Below are 9,527 nucleotides of genomic sequence, written 5' to 3'. Positions count from 1 at the left end.
GAGAGGGTTTATTTATTTATTTTTATTTTATTTTGAGGTTTCTGATGTCTCGGTGGGGGTTTTTTTTTTTACAGTCTCTGTACAGATTTGTTTTGGCTGGAGGAGAAAATCTGAGGCGGTGATGATTTGTGGATGGAGATGGCTCTGCGCCTTCTGCTGCGGGACGTTTCTCCCAAACTATGACCCAATCGTCAGGTGTTGCGTACTTTGAGCTCCTCCTCGTCCACAGTTTCGTAAAGACTGTCAGGAAAAACTCGGAAGGCCGCCGGAAACGTGGCAAAAATTCCTTCACAATAAGAGGATTTCTGTTTTCTTTTGGCCTTGAGAGTAACTGACGACAAAAGAGCATCTCAACATCTCGACTTCGAATGATTGTGATGGGTCAACACTGAAGGACGCAGAGATAAGACACCAGAGTTAGGTTAGGGTACCAAAGCTTACAAATAACTCAGCAGGGACTCCAGTACAGCCAGTAGTTTGGCTGTACTGGAGCAGTCCGTGCGCAAGTGTGCCATGAATGAAGGAAGAAGTAAGTCCCGTGTTAACTGGTGTGTTAGCTTCAGGTTGTTTATCTATTTACTTACAGTTTTTCAGACTTTGTTTCCATTTTAGAGCCGCTTCCTTTAATCCGTCACATTTATCATTTTGCTCTTCAAATCCGAGAGAAATTATTCCCACTTTTCCAAACTCAACATTTTTACTTCCCCAAAATTTGATTTTGTAGATCTGGAAACGCTACGTCCAGATTCAGCTGAACAGAATCTACTTTTGGGGATTTACTTACCTGGATGATTGAGCATGCATCAAGACTTTGTTTGGATATTTAATGTTCATTATTTTCTTCTCTGTTTTTGCCTGGGAGAAAAATATCTTTCAGTCGTTTTAAATTCAGCATGTAACTTTCTTCTAATTATTTTAGTTAGCAAAAATGTTTTTTCACATCTAGTTTTATTTTTAGTTCACTATAATAACCTTGATTCTCGAGCTATGTACGTTTATCACTCGTTTTACTTTGAAAAGACACGCCGGAAATGACTTCTTTAATTCAGAGCAGCTTACTAGCGGTCCCATCCAGCTGATAGCGGAGCAAACCTTCCTGAGTTCAGTTTGCCCTGTGCGCACGGAGAGCTCAGGGAGCTCCAGCATCCCGCGGAGACGCACCAGAGAACCTGAAGCGTCTGCGTCCTGATCCGGGCCCGGAGGAGCGCAGCGGGGCGGCAGCGTCTGCAGACTCCGATGAACGCACAACAGTCAGTTGGGGAGCAATCTTTGAGTAAGACTTCAGCGCTGATACCGAGATGAAGGCGGCCAGCAGACAGGGCAACATGACCGTGGAGAAGCTGAACGGGGACATGAACCGGAGGCCGAGCTACCCCGGAGAGCTTCGGGCCAAACACGCTAACATGTCAACTAAGATCTGGGTGAAAGTGGCGATGGCGATCGCCTATTTCCTCTGCGTGTCCGTGGCCGCGTTCATCCTGGTCATTTACTACGTGTTCTTCTGGACGCCGGGCAAAGCGGACAACATCACCGCGACACCGAACCAGAACCCGAACCAGAACGTGTGCCTGGCGAAGCCTTGATGACTTTTACAGCACGCACGCACGCATTAAATAAGTGACTGCACACACCTGACACAACGCTGCGGCGGCGGATGGATGGATGGATGGATGGATGAGAGATGACGGCACACAGACAGACATGACTGCATCCAGAGTTTGGGATGCTGACTGAGGACCTGAGGGAGGACAGAGGGGGGGCAGGTGCTGCCGGGATGCATCAGTGTTCCGCATGCAGGATGCAGGTGGAGAGGAGGAGGAGGAGGGGGGTTTTCTTTCCAGCTTCACCCCAACACCCAGTCCTGAGGGGGTTTATGGTTTTTTGTTTTTCATTTCACTGAACTCGTCTGTCCAATGAGAGAAAGCCTTAGGAACACACACCTGGCATCTTTTAGGGCTGCTTCCCTCTGATTTGTGGCTGTGTGCCTGTAAATGTTGGTTATTCTGAGAGTCATGCTTACATCCTTTAAATCATGGATGGATTAGGTGAAGCAGGACTCCTGGGTGCAGACATGTAAAAGGTCCCGCACTCCTCTGGGACTCCCCGTGAGGTGTCGCAGGTAAACGAGTGCTGCAGTTAAATTTCAGTAATCACTTCTCAGGCTGAGTCCTGACCACTGAGAGCAGATATCACACTACAAAATGACAGATTGAAGAAGGTCCTGCATCTGAATGCCGCATCCTCAGCAGAGGTCACATTATTTCTTTATCGAACGCTGTCTGCTGAAGCTTTTAATGTTCCAGGACCTGGTGATTTTTCTCTCTTATGTGACTCTTCATTGAATGTGTTTGAGTTTTAGGTGGATGACGGGAAAAACCCTCTGGGTTCTGAGAGCATACAGTATGTTGCATGCTTTCATTTCTTCCATCATATTCTAAGCAAAACAAATAACAGAAAAATTAAGTCTCTAGATCACTCGTTATGATGTGCAGCTAACCAGAAACAGGGATTATTTTTCTGCTGCTCCTTCTATAAGTGAGATCACAGATGCTACTTCTTTAGATTACCCACCATACATTCAGACCATTCAGTCTGAGATTTCGGTGTCTTTTTCACACTTGTCCTAGCCTCTTAGTGTAAATCTAACCAATGTCTGTGCCCAGTTGGTCGCTCATTAGTCCATCCGTGCTTTAACTCTTTCACGTTCCTGTGAAAATTGGACCTCTCCTGCTCACTTCCAGCTCTGTATTTTACACTCTGGCAACCTGCTAGAGTAGCTTTGCATGATCAGCAGTTCAAAATAATCTTTATTTTTCCCACATGGCCTTGTTGAAGCCCCTCAGCTCATCAATTCTCTTCTAATTGGCTGCCCAATGCAAACAGCAGGTGGATGGGACCTGTACCTGAGAGCTCTCTCTCGCTCTCTATGACATCACAAAGAGCTGAGGGGGAAAAAACCGCCTGAACATGCACTGACCTCCTTATTTGAAACTTTGTCCGTGTTAAATATGAGCATCCAGCACTGGAACAGGAGATATATGCCAAAAAAACAGGAAAACCATAAGAGGTCCCCTTTGAAAATTCACTTTATACACCAATGCTCCACCTTATGGAAGCTTAGAAACCATGAGTGTGCCCTGATCCTTTAAACATCCTGGAGAACATCCCAGCAGACCCCTCAACCCCCGAAGCTGATCCCCGAGAAACCTCATTAGAAAACCCCACCAAAGAACTCTTAAACCCCCCACAAGAGTGCTTGAGCCCTAAACCCCAGCCTACAAACCCCTTCAGGAACCCCTGCAACTCCTCAAGGACCCTGCTCTGCACTAATGGAGACTTCTTTTTTTTCATGCCTATAGAGGACTTTCTGGTTTTTCTCTTTTTTCACAGCAGAATGCTGTTTTTATTCAGGTATCTAGAGGAACTTAAAGCGATACTGTACTGTAGCAGAAGTAGCCTAAATTGTGATCTTCGGTAGCTCGTAGCCGTACGAAATGCAAGGTGATCACTCTCAGTAGTTGCAGCAGTTTTACCTTTTTAGAGCCATCTTTGTTGTCTTGCACAGAATGACCGTTAATTCTCAATGCAGTGTCACGTTTGTACCTCTTCTTCTCGATGACACGTTTTGTTCACCTCACTTCCTTCTTCAGAATTTAGGCTAAATCTACTAGACTGTTTTATTAACAATGTAGCCTTGAGAATTTATTGTTATGATATGATAAACTATGCATTTATTCCAGTGTGGGTGTGTTGTCTTTCTGTCAGCAGTTGAGCAAAAACAGGCGACGGGGCGGGCAGCTTGGTGTCGTCCTGTGCTGAAATAACGCAGGGACATTTTACTGAAAAGGCCAAGCTGACGTCAGGGGAGTGCTGGCCTGCATCTGAAACAACACAGCCTCCACTTTCACTATAAATCAGAGCCGTTAGATACTCCAGATTACCTGGAAATAACACTTGTGTGAGGACATCTGGCCTCTTCAGTGTGAAAGCTGCTTGGCCCTCTCCTCACTGACCTTTCTCATGTTTATCTAAGTAGAGTGCTTTGGTAACCGAAGACTGTCGGTGGATGCTTCTCTGATGATTAAAAAGGTTGTCACAGAACAGGAGCAGGATGCAGTGACACGTCCTGTTTAATGTGCATCGTTTTTTTCTTTTTGGATAAACAGCATGTAGAGATCAGTAGGAGTAGGCCGTGCCGACATCAACCTGTGCTTTAACCTGTCAGACTTATAGACTGTATGTAAAAGTTGGATATAAACCACCGTGAGGTCATCCACCGATTTAGGATTCCATGTTTGGAAACCTAAAAATGTTATTTTTTCCTAACCATGTGCAGAAACAGAGATACCTGCTGATTATTTCTAAGCAACAGACTAAAATAAACTATTGACGTTCACTCACTTAAAGTGCAGCCCAAACTTCTTGCCTGGGCTGATTCACAGTCGACCATATACTTAGTCATATATTTGCATTAAAAATGCTCCATTAGGCATCAGCAGCACAAACACGGTGACGAAGTCCAGTTCAGTGACTGAGTGATTTAGTGAATGTGAGGCCCAACAGGACAGAGCAACTACAGCTCCCTGTTAATCAAAGTGGCCACACCCCTAATTTTAACCCTTAACAGTGTCCAGATAGAGGAGTTATAGAGTAATTCACCCACTGTACAGATGTTATGAGAGGCCAAAACTATTTGAACCAGACTATATGTATAATTGTTACCACTTTAAAGCCCGCCTCAAGTGGCCGTTAGAGGAACTGCATTTTTTTTGCACCTCCGTGTTTTGCATTTTTATTATTTTTATTATATTCCCAGAGTTTGCAGAGTTGAAATGACTGCGTACCTTTCAGTTGGATGCTTTGCGGCGCAGGTGGCTCTTATTAATGCTGGAAATGTTCCCTCAGCGTTCTCTCCCACTATAACAGCTAGTAGAGTAGTAACAGCCAAAAAGATCACAGGTTGGATTTTCTATGGAAAACGAACTGTCCAGGAGTTAATGTACAGTAAGTGGACAGATTTTTCTGCCTAATAATGCCAAAATAATATTATTTATCACAGCTTTTCAAAAAAAAATGGTTAAAATCGATATGGAGGAAAGCAGGAAGAGCACAGAGGAGATTTGTGGAAGCAGAGGATTGGCGTGACAGATGCTAAGAATAGATGTGGTGACCTCTAGAGCGAGCAGCCAGAAGGACAAGAAGAACTACCGAGCTATTATGCTGTGCTGTTTGAGATCACAGTGACTTCCAGCCATGATGCACCATTATGCACGCACATTAAAGAGAGATGGTTGCCATTCTAAAACATTAACATCTTTCTGCAGCTATTACCGTAAAATGTTAGTTATGACAGTTGTAAATCACATTTTACTGCAAAGCTGTAGAGAAACGGTGGCAAAGTTTTTAATGCTGAGGCAGCAGGATCAGTCAGGGTCGCAGCTCCTTTCCCTCCTCCTGTCACGTGCCCCTGAGAAACGGGACTGAACTGCAGGCTGCTGCTGCAGTGTGACTGCACAATGGGCTGCGCTTAAACACTAAAACTTTACTGAGCACCTAGCAGAGCCATCCTCTGAAACCATCAACCCCCTAAATAAAAGTAAAACTGCAATTAATGGGAGTCGCAGAGCTAGACTTTTTTTTTTTCTTTCGGGAAAATAATAAGCTCTGCTGTGTGGTGCAGACCGTTAGAGTTAGTTCTGGAGTCTTTTTCCAGTGTGATGAGCATCAGCAAACCTCTTTCTAACAAAAGCCTTTATTGGCTGATCAATAGTCCAAATAAACAAAATCACACGGTAGCACAAAGTAGAATCCGATGGAAACGCATATAATTCAGACAGGGATAAAGGCCAGTTGAAGGCAATCAGGGAACAGAAGAAGCACAAAGACAGGAATTAAAAACACAACACAGCAGAAAACCAACCTAAAATAACCTCAAGACAAATAACTGACAGCATGATAACAGAGACAGGAGAGGCACTGAAACGCTGACAGACTGGGACACAGTGGGCAAACTGGGGACTGCAGGACAAACCGAAAATATCAACAAAGTCAAAGCAGGAAATAAAAATCAATTAAGCGTGAAACCTGCACAGCTGTCATGGTGAACACATTCAGAGGACTTTTTTTTTCTTTTTTCCTGCAACTGTGTGTCAATAAAAGCTAAAGTGTGACATTTTTCTGATGCTGCAAAGCATCCTTTTATATTTACGGTCTCACGCTGAATTATAATCAGCTGAAACACAGGATGGGCTCTCAGAACTAAAAAATGTCAGCGTGCGCTTCATCCCACCCATACAGCTCTTGTTAACCCGCGTTTTCCCCTGGATTAGGAATAAAAGAGAAACACATGAGGCCAATAAGCAGCTGTGCTCGAGCCAGCTCGCTCTCATCACCGTTTACGCACACACAAAATCTCATCAGAGTGGGCAGGGAGTTTCCTCTATCTATTATTTGTAGCGGCTCAGGGCAGAGCGTGTGACAGTGCGCGGGTCGCCGTGCCTCCCTCGATCAATAATTAAATTAACAGCTGAGGTTGTCAGCGCTTGTTCCTTCTCACAAGCTGCAGACGAGCCTCGCATGACTCAGCAGAGCTCGCCATCCTGTCCGAACCGCAGCAGCAACAAGCAGCAAAGGCCGTGCTGCATGCAGCCTGAGCCAGCTGTTCGCACATCTGCATCAGCCTCTGTGTTCAGTGATTCCTCCCTTTCTCCTGTCGTCTTTGCTCTCCATGCTCCCGAAACAGCAGCCCACATGGAAAAATGTAAGAGTCGACATTCATCATTCATTTATGGCAGTTTTAATCCGCAGGAACTGTGCACTTCATAATATTCTCCAAAATAGACTCAAAGCAGTTGGCTGATCGGTTTCTGTCATCGTTCTTAAACTTTCTAAGTGCAGAAAAGGCCGTTTTAGGAAGTGAAACATGAGATAACAGAATAGTTTTCATCATTACACTGATAAACACATAGGTCAGCTATTTCACTTCAACAGTATTTCACAGGATACAGCAAACATCACACTCTTTTCATGTTATTTCTAAATCCGGAGCTTCTAACTACACTTTATTACCAAAAGTATTCACTCATCCATCCAAACCACTGACTTCAGGTGTTCCAACCACTCCCAGGGCCACAAGTGTATAAAATCAAGCACCGAGGCATGCAGACTGCTTCTACAAACATTTGAATGAGTTGCTCTCAGGAGCTCGGCGAATTCCACCGTGTGACTGTGAGAAGATCCCACTTGTGGAACAAGTTCAGTCGTGAACTTTCCTCGCTACTAAATATTCCACAGTCAGCTGTTAGTGGTATGAATGCCGACGCTTCACTGGCTGATGAGCTGAAAACGTTTTATGCTCGCTGCGCACATGGAGTGCACCAGTGAAGACAATGCATTCATCATCACAGAGCATGCCGTGAGGAACACCTTCAGGAGGGTGAACACCAGGAGGGCAGCAGGACCAGATGCAATCCCTGGCCGGGTCCTGAGAGCCTGCGCTGACCAGCTAGCACCGGTGTTCACAGAGATCTTCAACCTCTCCCTGGCCCAAGCAGTGGTTCCTATGTGCTTCAAAGAGTCCATCATTGTCCCTGTCCCAATGCCACAATGATTACCGCCCAGTAGCACTGATTTCAATTGTGATGAAGTGTTTTGAAAGACTGATGAAAGATCACATTACTTCTTCACTTCCTGCCACCATTGACTCACTTCAGTTTGCTTACCGGACTAATCGTTCCAGAGACGACGCCATAGCTCACCTGCTCCACACATCCCTGAGTCACCTGGACACTGGCAGAGGGAATTATGTTAGGATTATGTTTGTGGACGTTCAGCGTTCAGCACAATAATTCAATCTAAGCTTTTCACGAAGTTGACGGATCTAGGACTCAGCTCATCACTGTGTCAGTGGATCCTCAACTTCCTCACAGATAGACCCCAATCAGTGAGGGTAGGAAAACAAGTCTCCCCCTCCATCTCACTCAGCACTGGAGTGCCTCAGGGCTGTGTTTTAAGCCCCCTGCTGTACTCACTGTACACTTATGACTGTGTAGCCACATCAGACACCACCTCCATTGTCAAGTTTGCTGACGACACTGCTGTTGTGGGCCTGATCTCCGACAACATCGAGACGGCCTACCTGGAGGAGATTAGGAACCTGGAGACCTGGTGCCAGGAGAATAACCTCCTCCTAAACATCAGCAACACTAAGGAGCTGATCGTGGACTTCACTACAAAGCAGGTGAGGAATTACAAGCTCCTCATCATCAGTGGCACGCCAGTGGAGCGAGTGGACAGTTTCCGATACCTGGGTGTCCACATCGCTCAGGACCTGTCATGGTCCTGTCACATCAACACCCTGGTTAAGAAAGCCCGTCAGCGTCTCTTCTTCCTCAGAAGACTTAGAGACTTCCATCTGCCACTGAGGGTGCTAAAGAACTTGGTGCAAGTCCAAAGCTAGGAAGATTATGATGGACCTCTCCCATCCCAACAATGGACTCTTCTGACTGTTGAGGTCTGGGAAGCACTTCTGCTCCCTTAAGACCAAAACAGAGAGAATGAGGAGGAGCTTCTTCCCCCAGGCTATTCGGGCCCTGAACCAGGTGTAGGACTGGACTCTCCCACACACATCACATCACCACACGCACTCTGGTTTTTCTTCTTGCACACTTCCTATAATATATAATTTCTTTTGACTAATAACATCTTGCGTAAACTGTTATTTGCACATTTTTATTGTAAATTTCTAAGTTGAAGCTGTAAATTTTTGTAGTAACCTGTAAATTTTTTCTGTAAATCTTACTGTAAACCTACTGTCATTTAATGGTCACAGCTACAAGCGTTTCACCTCATGTCATACTGTGTATGGTTGTGTGTGTGACAAATACAATTTGAGTTATTATAATACATTGGAAGCAACTGGGAATGACAGCAGCTCAGCCATGAAGTGGGAGGCCACAGAAAATTACAGAGTGGGGTCAGTGGATGCTGGGAGCGCATGGTCCGCAGAGGTCGCCGACTTTCTACAGAGTCAGTTGCTAACGAACTCCAAACTTCATGTGGCTTCAGATCAGCTCAAGAACAGTACATAGTCATGTGATGAGCAGCTGCATCCAAGCCTTACATCATATGCTGACTGCCACTGGACTCTAGAGCAGTAGAGACGGATTATGGTGTGGAGTCGTTTCTCAGGAGTTGGTTCCATACAACTTCATGCTCCCAGCTTTGTGGCAACAGACTGTGCACCAGTGCACCAAGCAAGGTCCATAAAGACATAGACAAGCGAGTTTGGTGTGGAAGAACTTGTCTGCAAAGTCCGGATCTCAACCTGATAGAAGGCTTTTGGATGAATTAGGGTGAATACTGACAGCCAGGCCTTCTCCTCCAGCATCAGTGTCATAAATACGCTTCTGGAAGAATGGTCAGAATTCCCATAAACACTTCTCAACCTTGTGGAAAGACTTCCCAGAAGTGTTAAAGTTGTTATAGCTGTAAATGGTATGCTGATATCATATGAAACCCTGTGGATT

The sequence above is a fragment of the Rhamphochromis sp. 'chilingali' genome (genome assembly GCF_963969265.1).
Source record: "Rhamphochromis sp. 'chilingali' genome assembly, chromosome: 8".
In the NCBI taxonomy this organism is placed as follows: Eukaryota; Metazoa; Chordata; class Actinopteri; order Cichliformes; family Cichlidae; genus Rhamphochromis; species Rhamphochromis sp. 'chilingali'.
This window is presented reverse-complemented; position numbering follows the sequence as displayed.